Source organism: Sinocyclocheilus rhinocerous, unplaced genomic scaffold (assembly GCF_001515625.1).
Source record: "Sinocyclocheilus rhinocerous isolate Xijiao unplaced genomic scaffold, SAMN03320098_v1.1 scaffold511, whole genome shotgun sequence".
Taxonomy (NCBI): domain Eukaryota; kingdom Metazoa; phylum Chordata; class Actinopteri; order Cypriniformes; family Cyprinidae; genus Sinocyclocheilus; species Sinocyclocheilus rhinocerous.
Genome location: NW_015656163.1, coordinates 62,652 through 78,333, shown reverse-complemented (window position 1 = coordinate 78,333; position 15,682 = coordinate 62,652). Strand labels below are relative to the sequence as shown.

At 34.8% G+C, this 15,682-nt stretch overlaps 1 long non-coding RNA gene across 1 annotated transcript; it reads right to left on the bottom strand.

Moving 5' to 3' along the window:
* Positions 1–1,429: 1,429 nt before the first annotated feature.
* Positions 1,430–4,187, bottom strand: LOC107719705 (uncharacterized). The gene is made up of 3 exons (XR_001637541.1): positions 4,055–4,187; positions 2,697–2,777; positions 1,430–1,481 (listed from the first exon to the last, which is right to left on the bottom strand). It is a non-coding gene; the product is annotated as an uncharacterized LOC107719705 (long non-coding RNA).
* Positions 4,188–15,682: the final 11,495 nt, after the last annotated feature.

Here is a 15,682-nt window from a genome sequence, read left to right as displayed (position 1 = left end):
TTTAAACCGCATAAACACATTTCATTACACCAAATACACAAAATAATGTTCTTTTTAGCAGCATCATATGACCCCTTTAAGTTAACGCGTTAAACTAGCAGCCCTAATATATATATATATATATATATATATATACACACACACACACACACACACACACAAACATTATATGAAATTTTCTATATGCAGACAACATACTCTAACAGCATACTAACATACTACTATACATTTGCTAATTTGTATGTATATACACACACACACACACACACACATATTTTATTTAAATCATACAAATAATATTGACATTTTAAAAATGATTGTAGACATACAATTTTAGAATTGAATTTTTACTTAATTGTTACATTTTTATTTTGGTTTATATTTTCTATTAATTTGAATGGGTATTATATAGTATATAGCATTTTCCATATATGCAATATATTCAGATTTATGAAATCATAATCTAACTAAAGGTAAGAATACCTGAGGAACATTGATTATTTCAATTTCAGAGTCTTTTACTCATTCTACACAAAGACTAATATTTCTGTGCAAATGCAAGTATTGTGACTAGCCTCTTCTTTTTGTTTTTGCATACACCATATTAACCTTTTTAAATAAACACTACATTTAGCATGCTGAAAAATGAAAGACCTTTACAGATTTTTTTACCTTTACTCAATTTGGTTCTGCAACACAAAGTATTTGTTATGAAATCTCATTTGCAGCATACATCCACTGTCCACGATTACAGTAAGAACTTATTAAAGCCAATGAGTTATTCTTTGGGTGAACTGTTCCTTGAGATTAAATCCTTGAAAAAAAGTTGTTGAAGGAGGTCAAATGTCTGTACATGATTACATGAAGACTCATAACCTTCATACCCAACATATTTGGCAGTGTTTTGTGTTTCATGTGGCTCTGAATCCTGCCAGGCAGCTTATTAGAAAATTCTTGCTGTGTCTCAGCATCACATCATCTCTACAGCTCTAGATGATTACTCACGTTGGGCTTCCCTCCAAACGCTCAAATATCAGCGCGTCTGTAGGTATTTAATCCAGATTTAATTGTGTTCTGCTGTTTGGTGTGGTACTGTACCTCACGGCAGCTCGGAGCGCTTCAGCTTCTTCCCGTCACACTGTGCCAAAGTAGATGAGTTTGTTAGTGAATAATAGGAAACTGAGGTAACAGATATGATAGGTTTTAGCAGAGTCACTGTACAATGATTATTTATCTTTCAATCAAATCAACATGTTGATGAATGCCCGGTGAGCTGCCATACTGTCAGTAGAGTCTGATAAATGCATGACAAGCTAATTCATCTCTACAGCTCTAGATGATTACTCACGTTGGGCTTCCCTCCAAACGCTCAAATATCAGCGCGTCTGTAGGTATTTAATCCAGATTTAATTGTGTTCTGCTGTTTGGTGTGGTACTGTACCTCACGGCAGCTCGGAGCGCTTCAGCTTCTTCCCGTCACACTGTGCCAAAGTAGATGAGCTTGGTAGTGAATAATAGGAAACTGAGGTAACAGATATGATAGGTTTTAGCAGAGTCACTGTACAATGATTATTTATCTTTCAATCAAATCAACCTGCTGATGAATGCCCGGTGAGCTGCCATACTGTCAGTAGAGTCTGATAAATGCATGACAAGCTAATAATGCAGTACTCTAAATAAATAAAACAGTCAGAAGTCAAAATCAGTTTTGTTTGTTTTTTAATTAAAACAATGTTTTTTTTTAAATGCACTTTTTCAGTAAGCTTATTGCAATGCATCCTGGTATTTTTCTTTCCAAATAACAATACTTGCAAATACAATGTCGTCTGATTTACTAACTACTGTATATCTCAGATGTTTCTCCTAAGATTCTTCTTTGTCAGAAACAAATGTCTTAAAATTATGTATATTACACTTATAATTTAATGGGGAATAGCAAATATAAATAATAATTTTATCATTTTTAAAACCATGTAAAAATTATTTATATAAATTTTTGCCTTTATAAATTGTAACTTACATTTTTTGTTTATATACCTATTTTTAAATTATATTTATAATGTAAAAATGATATAAAATTGTGTAAAAATTACACATTTTTACAGTTTTAAAAATGACAATTACATTATTTTATAAGTAATTTATACTTTCTATTAATTATTATTATAATTCCTATAAATAAATAATTTTACACATAAGTTAGTATACAGTATTTATATGTGTAACAAATAATTTTCAGAGATATGTCTCTATCAAAAAGAAATTAGGAAATATTTTATTTGGAAATAACTATGTTTGAGATGTTTCTCCTAAAATTCCTCTTTGTTTGAGACAAAATTGAGATCACTTCTTAAACTCTAGGAGACATATGATATTACTGGGAGAAACATCTGAGAAGTAGGAGATTTGAGCAAAAGTCTCCATTGGCTTGTGGTTTCATTTTCGTCTAGGAGAAACAAGTAAGGTTTTAAAGACATTTGATTTTTCTCTGCTGTGGTGCTTTGGTTTTTCCTTGCCATTAACGGAGAATGTTACTGTATTTCATGTGCCTCGGCAAACACACTGTATCTCAGTACCAGACTACAGTACAGCGGGTCACGGGTGAGGCGAGAGCATCTCAACACAGAATAAGAATAAATAATCTGCACAGACAGTCGGAGGTGAAGATCCAGATCTGTCATGTTTAAAGAAATCACCTGTGCCATTTAGTGACGCTGAAGAGCGACTGGACCAGAGGATTGTGGGAAGCACGGATATATTCAGTGATGCAGCAATACCTGTGTGAAAATGAATGAACAAGACAAAGAAACAGACTGATAGATCAACCATTTGCAAAAAAATAAAAAATAATAATAATAATTCTCCAGTGCAGTTTGCCACATCGTTGAAAGCATCTATAAACAGTTTTATAAATACACACAACACACATCCAATAAAAAGCGTATGCTTCAAGTAACTATAAACATTTAATAAAGAGTACATACTGTAAATCATATTTACTTTTAAAGACTTGAAATTCCATGTAGATTTAAATTATTTTTAATTTGGATTTGTTTGTTTATTTAGTGATAGTGCCTATAAGAGTTCAATTTTCACAAAGTCATGCTAACAACATTCATAAGAGCACTAGACAAAGTTATCTATATAGCAATGGTTAACTAAAATGTATTGTTGCATGAATAATAAACAACTGATAAAATTGTACACTCCTAAACTATAGTGATGGTGCAATATGATATAATTTAACAATGTTCATTCCTCCAAAACAGAAAACATCTCTCACAAACATCTACATGTCTGTCTCTTTTAAAGTGTTTAGTGTCTATAATGAGCTTTAATAGTAAGGGTTATTATAGCTTAAAGAGGTCATATGATGTTGCTAAAAAGAACATTGTTTTGCGTATTTGGTGTAATGAAATGTGTTTATGCGGTTTAAGGTTAAAAAAACACATTATTTTCCACATACTGTACATTATTGTTTCTCCTCTATGCCCCGCCTTTCTGAAACGCGTCGATTTTTACAAAGCTCATCGGTCTGAAAAGCGAGGTGAGCCGTTTTAGGTAGGCGTGGTTGACTCTTAACTTTTATAAAGAATATCTCTTTGGATTTGAGACTTTAGTCTTTGCAACTTTACAGATCTTCTTTATGCACCAAGAGCTTGTAACACTCCAAAGAGAAAGGAAAACTTGAAATCGCATCATATGACCCCTTTAAGCCAAACCCAGACCTCATTCATTTTCAATGGCCATGGATACACACACACACACATTATTTCTGCATTGTGCTAATTTTCCATTTTTCTATAATTTATAAGGACTTACTGTTGTAAGATGTTTTTCCAGAATCAAAACATTTTAAGCAGACTTAACTAAATACTAGTGCTACTAGTCTAGAATATGTTCTGGACCTACAGCAGCAGACTCTTGAGAGAAGCTGTCCAATGATTACTAATAATAATTATTAAGGCCTGTGACAATCAGTCAGTTTTGCTGTGGAACAGCTTTTCTAATCGCTGCCTCCTCCAGAACGCTGAGATTGGGTTTATTTATTTACCTGCCGGCAGCTGTAGAATCGCCGGCTCGTACTGGAAGCTGACTGATTCATTAGCATTTCTGTTTGCTCGGCTGTTTTTGGACGGCTAAAGCGGAGTGTTTGTTTGTGGAAAGAGGTCTCTGTCCTTCCTCTGCGTAGGATGAGATGAGTTTCCTGTTAAAACAAAAGAAAACAAATGAGCTGTTAGTATTGGCTCAAACAGCACAGAATATTGTTAGCGGCGGAAGGGAGAGCAGGTCATTATGTGTTTGTTTGTCGTCTGGACATGTGGAAGTGTCTGGAACACTGGCCTGATTACACTCACTGAAAACACAGTCAATATAACAACATCAACACAACGCAAATGTCTTACACACACTAGGGCGGCACAGTGGCTCGGTGGTTAGCACTGTTGTCTCACAGCAAGAAGGTCCCTGTTTTCAACATTGATAATAATCAGAAATGTTTCTTGAGCAGCAAATCAGCATATTAGAATGATTTCTGAAAATCATCTGACACTGAAGACTGGAGTAATGATGCTGAAAATTCAGCTTTGATCACAGAAATAAATTACATCAAATATATTCATAAAGAAAACACTTATTTAATTAAATTAATTAATTAAAAATGTTAAAAATGGTTTACACTGTAACGTTGAATGGCTATGATTAATGGCTAAAACTGACAGAAAATATATTTAGTAGAAACATCAGTAGCAGTACTGACATATGATACCGGCCTTCATTAATAATAGGCAAATTAATAAAAAGATGCCATTAAACACACATTTAAAATATTCCCTCTTTAAGTTGCTTCTTGGAGATTCAGTGTAAAAATGAAAAAATTATGATAATATAAATATATTATGTTAATATAAGATTAATCGCAGAAAAATGTGCAAATACAAAGTCATGTCTTAAAATGATTTATATTACACACTTATAGATATACTAAGTTGTGTGTAAAATTGTTTGTACACAATTTATTGCTTAATAGAAAATATAAATCACTTATAAAATAACGTAATTATTTTATCATTTTAAAAAACATATATTTGTTTGAGTAAGTTATAAGTAAGTTTGGGACCAGTAAGATTTTTTAATGTTCATCTTATGCTCATATAATGCTCTCTTATGCTCATCAAGGCTGTATTTATTTGAACACAAATACTGAAAAAACAGTAATACTGTGAAATATTATTGCAATTTCTAATATTGGTTTCCTATTTTAATATACTTTAAAATATAATTTATTTCTGTGATGCAGCGCTGAATTTTCAGCATCATTACGCCATTCTTCAGTGTCGCATGATCCTTCAGAAAGGATCCCCAAACTTTTGAATAGTAGTCTATATTGTACCACAAAATTACTATTTTGAACAAACACTGTTCTTTTTAACTTTTTATTTATCAAAGAATTCTGGAAAAAAAAGTATCACAGGTCCCATAAAATATATTTTGGAACTATTCTTCTAATGTGATTACATTTATTCATTTGGCAGATGCTTTTACGTAAATCAACAACAACTTCCAGTGCGTTCATGGTTCATATTTCATCAGCATGTGAGTTTCTCAATGCACAGCTCTACAGCAGCTCTTACTGATCACAGTCCTGATCAGGACAACACGCGTCCCAAACATTATTCCTACCATTAGTGTACTGTAAATTGCTTTACATAAGCTATAACATTGCTAATATATTCTCTGTGCCTGCTTCCTATATGAAAATCGTTTTGTTGCTGTGGAAACAATAAATGCACACGCAGCTATACAATAACATAAAGATGAATGGCTCAATCTTCAGTCCTCTTCTTATTTCTCATTTCACAGTGGAATTAATGCTCGGCTGGAACACAGTACCTTGTAATATCTTTCACCTGTGTCATGCAGTTTTATAAGCTCATGAGTGTGAACAGATGATGAATGACACATAACGATATGCAATAACTCTCCTGTGTTTACACAGATGAAACTCATCTATATGCTGCATTCAAGTGCTTGTCAGAAGACCCTACTTCCTTCTGAAGTTATTTTTGGGATGCTTGCTACTTGCAATGTGCTATAAAAATGCTTTTTCTGCATGTAAAATGTGCAATATCCAATGAATGGCTACAGACAGGACATAAAACTGACAATGACACCCCATGGCAAATTATTTCAGAAAATGTATCGGCTATGAGACTATGTGCATTACCTCATTGGAGAAACTTATTTTATTTTATTTATTTAACATACATACATACATAAATAGTCTAACAATTAAATAAACCAATAAAGAAATATCACTATAATACTATTGAACTGTAAATTATTTATTTACAGTTCAATAGCATTATTCCACAATGTTTATGTAAAAATTTAGTTCGATTTACAATGATTTGACAGTGAAATCTTCAGTGTTTCTCTGCATCCTCGGACATATGCTTACAGATGTGATCATCTCACAATAATTCCTTTATGCTCATAATATATACAGGACACAAAAACACTATAAAAACACGAATACGAATGTGCCGATGGGCAAGAGAAATGCTATTATGGGAAAAACATAATAGAAATCCAACAAGTTGACCAGAGGGGAAATGAGAAACAAGTGAATTGCATCTGTAGAGTAATTAGTTGAGCTCTGGCTGAAGCGCTGATGGTTGTTTCTGTGTGGGCTGAACAACCAACACACACTGATGAGGAAACAGTTCCAGTCTGTGAGGAGTCATTATCATGTCAGTGATATGATTTTGATGATATGTTGTGGGATAATATTATTTGTTAATGATGGTTTTGGGTTTTAGATTTGGATTAATTCATCTAAATACATGCAGAGTCAATGATAATTAATTCAACATTAAAACCACATAACACACCTAGGGCGGCGTCTGCATGAGCAAAACTTACTACAATGCAGCTGTATGTGTATTATTTCAAGGAAAACAGGCAGAACAAATTAGGAGAACATCTAATTTCAATTTTGATTATAATTATTAATATTCTTATTTATTTAAACAACTTATTACAATTAAATAAAAAAAATATCCCTACAATACTATTGAACTATATATAGTATTTCACAATAAAACTATAATTTTTCTATATAAATTTCATAATCTTAATTTAATCTTCTAATAACAACAGTGCAATTACAATAGTAATATTTATGGTATTTTTTTTTACCATTTTTAAAAAAAACTTTTATTTTGACGGAAAACTGCAGGGAAACCTTTCTTTTGAAACGCTTCTCTTTTGTTAACAACAAATTTACTGCCACAATGCCAGGGTATTGTGGGGGCTTGCCAAAGCAGTCGTTATGCTGTCCTGGGTGGTTTTAGGCACGTTGCTATGCAGTTGCTAGGGTGATTTGTGTGGGGTGGTTTTTAACACGTTGCTATGGTGATCTGGGTGTTTTTTTAACATGTTGCTATGTAGTTGCTATGGTGTTCAGGGTGGTTTTTAACATGTTGCTATGGTGATCTGGGTGTTTTTTTAAAAACATGCAGCTGTGTAGTTGCTATGATGTTCAGGGTGGTTTTTAACATGTTGCTATGGTGTTCTGGAGGTTTGTTAATATGTTGCTATGCAGTTGCTAGGGTGTTCTGGATGGTTTTTAACATGTTGCCATGCAGTTTCTTTGCTGTCCTGGGTGGTTTAATGCATGTTGCTATGCAGTTGCTAGGGTGATCTGAGTGATTTTAACATATTACTATGCAATTGCCATGGGGTTCTGGGTGGTTTTATGCAAATTGCTAAGCAGTTCCTAGAGTGGTCTGGGAAGTTTTTTAGAATGCCAGGGTGTTGTGGGGAACCAATGGATGGCTACAACTTTTGGTCAAATGGCAAAGTGCCACTTTTCACAAACCGACTTACTTGTGATGCAGCATTGTTTTAAAATCAATGATTTGCAGGGTTCTCAGATGTAGCATAGCTTTAGCACATAAGCGCCTAAAGACTCAAATTTTGCGTTACATTTATGTAGAACACAAAGCCTAAGCTTGCTTAAATCTTTAACACTGCTCTTCCGCTGCCGTGTATGGCTGTTTCCATCAGGACATGCAAATCTAGTTATGTTTGAAGTGTGTCAGTAGTTTCTCCACAAATTTCTTTACCGTCTTCAAGAAGATAAATGATTTCCAGAAAAGCCTGCCCTCCAGAAGATCTTTGATCCTGACATGGCCCCTCCAGAGGGACCCGCACAACATAACATTAAATCCTTCAAGTGTGCTCCGGCTCTCTATTCACAGCGGGCAAGTAAATCTGAATAAGAAGTGACATCTTTAAGCTTCATTATATTAGCACATGATCCCCTCTTAAAGTCTCTAGTAGAGCGGTGAGTGTTTACAGTCTGTTACAGTCTCCGCTGCAGCATGTGTTGGAAATTTCCTGAGACTGTGGGCTAATTGTACTCGGGGTAAATGGGGCCTGCTATTCGCTGCCACTGCACACAGGGTGAATCTGATAGATGATCGAAATCGATTTAAGCTTTGAAGCCAGTTCAGAAACCCCCCGCTACCGCTCGCACCCACTGTGTTGGCATTTAGCAGTGGGGTATCAACTTCAAAAATACTGTGCTATTTAGGTTGGCTTGAGAAATCTGACATGCTAGCATGCTGGCAATGTGTCAAATCATGCTACCGACATGTTAAAACATGCTAGCAATGTGCCATATCATGTTACAAACACGTTAAAACATGCTAGCAATTAAACAAGTTAAAACATGCTAGCAATGTGCCAAATTGTGTTAGAAGAAACACGTTAAAACATGCTAGCAATGAAACATGTTAAAATATGCTAGCAATGTGCCAAATGATTTTAGAAACACATTAAAACATGATGGCAATGATACAAGTTTAAATATGCTAGCAATGTGCCAAATGATGTTTCATTGCCAGCATGTTTTAACATGTTTCTAACATAATTTGGCACAACATACCAACATGGCTTCACGGTTGAGATTATATCGCCACCTGTTGGTTTGGCATGCTCTTGACAGTGCTTCATAGCATGCGTTTGCGTTTTCATGTGGACGGAGATTTTTTTAAAAACTCTGTTTAAATGCAGTGATCCAAAACAGTGAATTCAATCACCATTCAGGCAAAACTTTGCTTCAAGAATGAGCCACAATGCTGACGTGATCTAATCGCTAGCACACCCTGAGCACATGTGAGTTAATGTATTCCTCTTATCGGCATAATTTTTCATATCGGGCCGATGCGATATTTACATTTAAAGCCATTATTGGCCGATTCCGATATTGGACAGATAATATCGTGCATCCCTACTACAAACAACCCAGAACACTCCAACAAATGCATAGCAGAGTGTTAAAACCACCCATGTACACTAGCAACTACATAGCACCCATGACCCCCCTTGCATGTGCATGGCAACATGCATAAGACCACCCAGAGCGCCATAGCAAGCGGTGCTTCCCTACAGACATGTGCAGTCATCACACATGATAAACAGCTACAGATTGATGGATATAAATAGCTCTCAAGACGGGCATCCCTCAGTTCGGTCATATGATGACGTGTCTTTGTCTTTCTCTAGTGAGTGCACTCGACTGCTGATGACTGCAGCTGCTGGTGGCGTGTCCAGGGAGAAATGGTGATTAATGTATGGTGGCGTTCGCTTGGCTGATTGGCCGTAATTATGAGAATAGAGGCGGGGTGAGCAGGTGGATGGGTGTCTGTTGACAAGCGCACACATTTGCTCCCGTTATCCTCTGAGATCAGCCGGAAATTAATACAAACCACACGGGCCAACCTGCTGTCACCTGACCTACACCCTAGCAACTGCATAGCAACATGCTAAAAATCTGCCAGAACGTCCTAGAAATGGGGGGTGAGATGACTGTAACGTCTTAATATTTGACATTAAAAGATACATTCTGGATATTTTGACAACTGCAAGCAACTGCATAGCAACAGGTTAGAAAGCACCCAGAACAACCCTAGCAACTGCATAGCAACATGCTAAAAATCAACCAGAATGCCTAGAAATGTGAAAACTGCACGTACGCGTCTCTTTCAGATGTGAAATCTATGAATCGCAAATGACCTTGAACTTGCACGCAAATTAATGGTTTCAGCTCTCTGCCCTGCAAACGACTCCTCATTAATGTCATTAACATGTAAAAGATCACCATTCATCATCCATATTCTTTAATTCGATCAGAACAGCGAGCTGCAAGAACAGCTTACATTTTCAAAAACCTGCAGTACTCGAACAAAAAAAAGTGCAAACGTCTGCTCAGACCCTGATGTGACGGTAAGCACTTTTCCAAGTCAAAGCCAGTTTTTACAAATATGAGCGTTGGATTGGATTTAAGTGTACACACATGCTAAGATAAAATCTGAGCGTACGCACGCTTTATAAATGAGGCCCCTGAACTGTAAATACAGACATTATGCTAATGTATTTCCAAAGGAACCACATGGGAGCATTTGACTGTTGTCACAATTTCAATGACTATTGATGGGTCAGGAAGAAACATGTCATTGCATTGATTCAGAACAACCTGTTTTTGACCCAAAACACCAAAAATCATGCCTGTCGTAATCTGGGGAATGTACGTATATGCCGTTCTGTGGTGATACAATGAATTAATGCATAACATGGTAAGAACTGATTTCCGTATTCATATTCCATGATATTCCAAAGTATCGCAAAGAAAATGTCCAAATAGCCTCTCACCCCACTGTAATATATTTCACGTTCACTGAGCAATTTAGCACTGATTTACACACTGACCTCACGAAATGTGATTGACACTCTGTCTTAAATAGGAAAAATCCAATCATCTCAAAGAGCTCAGAAATGATGACATGCTGCTCTATTAGCCTCTGCGGCCGCTGCCTGTAAATACTCACACATGACGATCTGTGTATTGATTGCTGTTGGCTTTTGGAGCGTTGCATGATTTTATTTTGTGACATAATTTAGCTACGGAGCAGCTCATAAATTGTGAGGGTCAAAGTATCACCAGAATCCGTCAAGCATTTGTACATCTCTTTAAAACGGCAGCAGGAAAGCCATTTTGACACTGTCCACTCTCATGCATCAGCAGAATACAGTCATTTGGAATGATAAATACATGTTCATTGGTGAATCTCACAAAACCTGTCCCGAACATCTCACAAGTCACCACAAAATGAAGAATGATTGAATCATGAATTCAATGATTATTACTCATATCACATACTGTATGACTACCTGGACACAAACATGTAGGTCTTTTCTTAAACCAGCTGAAATTATTTACAAACAAACTCTTAAGGTCTTGGATAAAAAAATAAACAGTTTTCACCATTGTAGCATATTAACTAAGTTTTCTATTTTAAGTTGGGAACATTTGATTCAATTTGCTGATTTGGTATTGATGAAGGTCCACCTTCCGAAAAACAAAATGTGTTGTGATTGGTTAGCTGTCCCAGTGCGTTGTGATTGGCGAACAGCTTAGACGGTGTTTCAGTACTGCCACGCCCCTTACTCCGTTTTTCAACAAAAGCTTTTTGGCGAATCCGGCACTGTACTCCCTCTTGTTTATGGGCTTACATTTCTGCCACAATTCTGCGCGCGAAAGATCATATTTTGAGCGCACAAAAGTGCATTTTGCACACGCGCGATCTGAGTTTGTGGAGAAAATGTTCGTTTCGCAAAGAAAAAAGTCTTTTGAGCGCACGGAGAAAAGGGATTTTTTAAAAACGAAATATCTCCCTTTGGAGTGGACTTTGAGATTTGTAACTTTCTAGATCTTTTTTATGCCCAAACATACACACTACACACGGACTAAAATTAAAAAAGTGAAAAAGCATAATAGGACCCCTTTAAGATCTTAATTGGTTTTGCTCCACCTGTTTTTAAGGATTACATTGATCAGATAACAGGACGGTATACACGTATTAGAGGTGATTAGAGAAGAACTACCTTTGGTCAATTATCTTTTGCTTTTAGAGGAACACATGAGTGGAATAGACTCCCAGTAGAGCGGAAAGATTTAAAACATTTAACTGGACACTGTGGTTCCTCGAAAAACTGAAAATATGGGTATTGAACCATCAAAATTGTGATCATTTGTAGTGTTTTATGGATATGGTATGGTAGTCTGTAATTTTGTGTTTCAATATTCTTAGTTTATTTTTTTTGCTTCTGTTTTCATATTTTCTCCTTGTTCTTAATTTGGTGTATTAATATTCTGTTTATATTTTCTTCCTGTCCTTAACATCAACCTGCCAAAAGAGACTATGGATGAAAATTAGCCAGTGTTGGCTAAATCTGGTACATTTTGCATATTGTATGTACTATTAATGTTCATTGTCCCTGATTAAATAAAATAAAATGAAAAAATGAATGAAGAATAAATATATGAAATCCCACTGAAATTAGGTTTTTTTTCTTTTGCATTTAAAATTTATTTTGCAATTTTTTTGTAATTTCTATTATTCTAAATAGTAATTTACTGTAATACAGGTATTTTTAAATGGATTGCAGTATTTGTATTTATCAACATAATGGCATTACAATAAATCATAATGTGTAACTGCATGCTTTACAATTTAAATACAATTGTTATGCAATGTTATTTTAGTATTATTTATATACTATTATAGTATTTATTACTATTGTATGTTTTACTTTTCATTTTAGTTTACATTTTAGTAATTTTGTTATGTGCTTTTGTTATTTTTATTAATTTTTGTCCAGATATTATTTAAATATTTCAAAGCAAGATTTCTCATTTTCATTTTTTTATTTAAGTTTGTCAAGTTTTTCCTCTAATTTTTATATTTTATTTGAGGTTTATTTCAATTAACAATTTTTTTTTTTTTATGTTAAATACATACAGTATATATATATATATATATATCAGTAGTAATTCTCATTAGATTTACTGTAAAACACAAATTTTTTATTTTTTAAGTTTAAGTTTTTAAAGCTTTTTGTGTAACATTTATAATTTTATTTTATTTCAAGCTCTATTTCAACTAAACAGGATCTGAATGAAAATTATTTTTAAGTTTAATTTTAGAATAACTTAACACTGTTTTTGTGGCATTGCAGTAATGGGAATTTGAGAGGAAAACTGTCATGAAAAATGAAATAATGTTACAATGATGCAAAAAATCCAAATGGCCCATAAAATATATATTTTTAAACATTTTTTGCCTTAGCTTTTGGGGTGAAATTATTACTTGAAACTAGCTGAATTTTTAATAGCCAAACATTTTTAGAAAGATAATTCTAAGGCTACTATGTTTTATGATACCAAGACAAAGTATATTTATAACCGAATACCTAATTGCCTTTGCAACAGCTCTATGCAGTTTTCATTCAATCATCCAACAGCTTTTCTGCTGCTGCTGTTCATGCTTGAATGTTTCCGCTGATGAATAATTCTTAATAAACCCTTGAGCTCAGAAGATTAACATGAATCTGTCAGGTGTGTTTCCAGTGCTGCTTTACTCTGGGCTTTGTGTGGCTCTGATAGAATCCAATTAGCTGCCTTTTATTTTTGTTGCCACACCAGCAACTCAGAAATGTGCAAAATGGTGCCCGAGGACACAGTCTCACCAGAAGCCCAAAATAATCCTCCCCCTGGAAACACTGCCACTGGAGATCTGCGGCCACCCGTCAAACCTGTCACAGCCCATCTGGGACCATTTTGAGCTCAGTGGGACGGCTGCGCCACACGCCCTCCATCTCGCCCTGTGTTCAGTGGATTCCTGCCAGAGTCGCTCCCATGTTGAGCTTCAATACCTAAAAATGAAGAGCAACAAAACACATTTTAAAGATACTGTATAGATTTTATTAATGTTGAATTTGTTTTTATTTTAAGATTTTCCATTTTCTTTTAAATTTTTGTCAAATGTTTTAGTAATTTAGTTTTTAATCAGTTTTATCATATATATATATATATCACAATACTAACTTCTTATTACTGAATTGAATATCTGATTAAATAGCACATTTGCAATTGGTCAGTGTTCAACAAATGCTGGTAAATCACTTCATGTAGGCCTACAAGAGTGATTACTGATAAACTGTCTGGAAAAAAAGAAAATCATGTTTTAGAGAAGAAAAAAATCACCCACTGACTTTCAAAGCTGCTACAGAGTAACGACTTTCGAGGAACTTGATAGAAATGTAGTGGAGTGAAAAGTACAATATTTGTCTTTCAAATGTTAGTTTCAATTTCAGTTTTAGTTATTTTAGTACACAAAATTAAACCAAATGAAAATGAGAAATTTGCCTTGGCAACTACCTGAGAAAAAATAAGTTTTTTGTTATTTCAGTTAACATTAATTTTTATTATTTTATTTTATTAACACAAATGTTTATGGTTTATGGTTTCACTTAGTTAACTATAATAATCTTGATACACACACATACTTCGATTCAACATTCGATATGTTTCACTCTGAAAAACGTCACATTACAGAAGTACAATGGGTTGCAAACACAAAACTCATTAGCTCTGATGTGCTTGTGTGTTCAGTGATGGTCAAACCGCATGGCACACGCTCCGTCCTCTCACAGTTTACATAATCCTCAACCTGCCACTATCAGGAACACGCCTGGAAACAACACGCTCCAAAAACCATCCGATGCATTCACACAGAACACATGTAGTGATGGGACTCACTCGACTCAAGGTACGCCACTGTCATCTCAGCTACAGCCAAACTCATGCTCTTCAAACAAAGATCACTCTAAAAAAACTCAATTCAACTTTGGGTCAAATATGGACTAACCCAAATGTTGGGTTAGATTTTGTCATTTTTAAAATTTTTAATTAATAGATGTTTTACCCAAAATGAGCGATATATACCCAATATATATATATATATATAAGCACTAAACTGTGATATAAGCACTAAAGGTTCTATTTTCACAGATTTCACATTATCTGCATTCACAGATGCTGAAACACATCTTAAAACTCAACATATGACTATTTCAAATGAGCTCAGGAACAATCTGAAATCCAAGACCAGACCAAGAAGGCTCTCAAAGACATTAAAAGCATCTTGTAATGAGAGTATGATGAGGTAAATTATACATGGAACCTTTCCTACTTTTGGAAATTGAATAATTTAATAAATCCTAAGTAGTCATTTCCTGTATGTTAATACCTTTCAGAAGAAATGAAAGAGCCTGGTTTCCACCTCGGCCTTTTTTTTTTTTTGCTTTTAGAGGTTTTATTCACATCCAGTTAAGAGTCTCAAAATAATGTGATGTGATGGAGTAACTGCGTTCATTTCAGAACAGAGCAGACTGATTCGTTTTGTTTAATCACAGCAATAGAACGACTGCTAGATATCAATGGTAAGAAACTTTGGATTTGTTCAAGGAATAATCCATGCAAAAAAGAATATTTGCTGAAAATGGACTCACACTACCATCCGAGATGTAGATGAGTTTGTTTCTTCATCAGATTTGGAGAAATGTAGCATTAGGCTTACCTTATTAGGCCCACCCTTACTGTTGCTATCCCCGACAAACAATGCCGCTCTCACACTACACATCATGCTCTCACGCAGTAAAAAATACATCGCAGAGCAAAGAGGAAACTGACAACGTGCAGACAGACAATACAACCCGATCTCATGAAAGTACGTATAAATACTACGCCAAATAAAAACAAAAACTCGTGGTA